Below are 1888 nucleotides of genomic sequence, written 5' to 3'. Positions count from 1 at the left end.
AGGCTCCACACTAAATCTAGAACACTCCCAAAATAAGTCATACAGGCTTTGCATTTCTGTACTAGTAAGTCAATGAGACAAAGGTATCACTGAGCTGATTTTCTGATAATTTCATGTATTAAGCATAATACAAGGTTCGTACGGGTGCTTGAAATCCTTAAAAGTGCTTGAATTTTAAGTTGTGTTGGCAAGGATTGAATAGTGCATGGATTTTGGGTGAAGGGCTTGTAAATGCTTGAATTGTTGCCATGTTTCACAACAAAACTGCTTAAAAATGATGCAGACACTTCCGTTGTCATGACATTTCTTCTTTTCTCGTCATTAACGGCAGCTGATATGGTTTGTACGGTATTGTTGTCACATTCTAGATGTCAGGTTTGGTTGTCTCTCTCTCCCCCTCTTGCTTTCCCTCTTCCTTTTTTGGTCACTTCCTCCTTAGCTCTGATTTCCACTCACACCTTGTGTAATTTGGCCTGATTGCTCCTGTTTTTGGGCAGGTTTGCCAGTTCGTTGCCATTCTTGTCTCCTTCTAGTGTTGACTCAGCCTTGTTTTGCTAACAGTGTACCGAACCCTAGCCTCCTTCCACAACCACGAATTATGCCTCATGGACACTTGGACTTTCGCCGACGTGAGTCTACCTTATCACCGACACCTTGCCAACCGCTGGACCCCGACAACTGCCTTTGGTGATCACGATATGGTTGCTTTGATTTTTCAGTCCCTTTTGTGTACCGAATGTGGACTGAATAAATGACCCATTGTTGCTTTCATCCTTGCTTCTACCACCTCCCCCTCGAGGGGAGGGGGGGGGATTTTTTAAGGGTTATTGTTCTATTTTCTTTATTAATTATCCATTATCCGTTATCGGTCAGTTCACAATACGCTACAAAGCCAAGGAGCCGGGACTCTTACTCTCAGCCAAAAGGCCAAGCTAAGGTCCTAGCCTTAAAGCCTTGCTGCGATCATTGCGAATGCACCGTTCCCGGAGGTACTGCAATACCGGGCCGATGTGTGGAGTGGACAGAGCAAGCTCTTATTCCATCTCCACATTTTCCTATTAAGTGTCATCACCCCAAGAGAACAGTTGCATGCACTATGAATTGTGTATTATTGGAAAGTTTGTGTAGTTAGGGTCGCGTTTCCCTGAGGTATACTATAATGGGAAGAACTTCCTTCATCTGATAATGCAAGCTCCATTTACTGTCATTTTAACCTGGCACCTATCTGGGGAGAGATTTGTCTCAAAAACATATGTCCTGATAAATGCACATGCATTATGAAAAATCAAGATATATTTTCGACTATGCTCAATCTACGATTCACATCTGATTTTTTCTTCTAAAGGTATTTGAGAAATTGTAAAATTGGCTTTGAAAGATCTTAAAAAAATATTTGAATTTGGAAATGAAAAAGGTGCATGAACCGTAGTAACAATACTTTTATTGTCAAAATAGTGTAAAAAAAAAGGAAACAATACATCAATATACTGACTCTTCATGCTATTTTTTAAAGATCTAAGTATAAGTCTATGGTTTTTAAATTTTTTGAAGTGGGAACTGGTGCAGTTGTCACTTTCGGAAAACGAATAATGGGTGGAAATTGCTCTCGTCACATAAGCGGTCATTTACGTCATTCACAAATGAGATCCCTATGTCAATTTTAACTATATATGCCAGGGGGTTCTTAAATCTTTTTCTGTGAGGGCCACATAACTTTTCCCTTCTCTGATGAGAGGGTCAGGGTCTGTTTGTAAAAGAAAAAGTATGACGATCTCAGGATTGCCTAAATGTGAACATTTATTCTTTTCCAGAAAGCCACAACAAAATAACCTTTCTTAGATTATTCACACAACAAAATTCATGAAATAAATGATAAAACTATGTATGA

The 1888-nt window shown here is 39.6% G+C and overlaps 1 pseudogene; it reads right to left on the bottom strand.

Annotated features, from left to right (window-relative positions):
• Nucleotides 1-967: 967 nt before the first annotated feature.
• On the bottom strand, nucleotides 968-1082 carry LOC148367186 (U2 spliceosomal RNA; annotated as a pseudogene).
• Between the last annotated feature and the right edge of the window lie 806 nt (nucleotides 1083-1888).

This window comes from Urocampus carinirostris, chromosome 4 (genome assembly GCF_059441175.1).
Source record: "Urocampus carinirostris isolate Australia breed hairy pipefish chromosome 4, RoL_Ucar_1.0, whole genome shotgun sequence".
Taxonomy (NCBI): domain Eukaryota; kingdom Metazoa; phylum Chordata; class Actinopteri; order Syngnathiformes; family Syngnathidae; genus Urocampus; species Urocampus carinirostris.
Note: the sequence above shows the minus strand (reverse complement) of the source record. Positions and strands in the feature narration are given on the sequence as shown.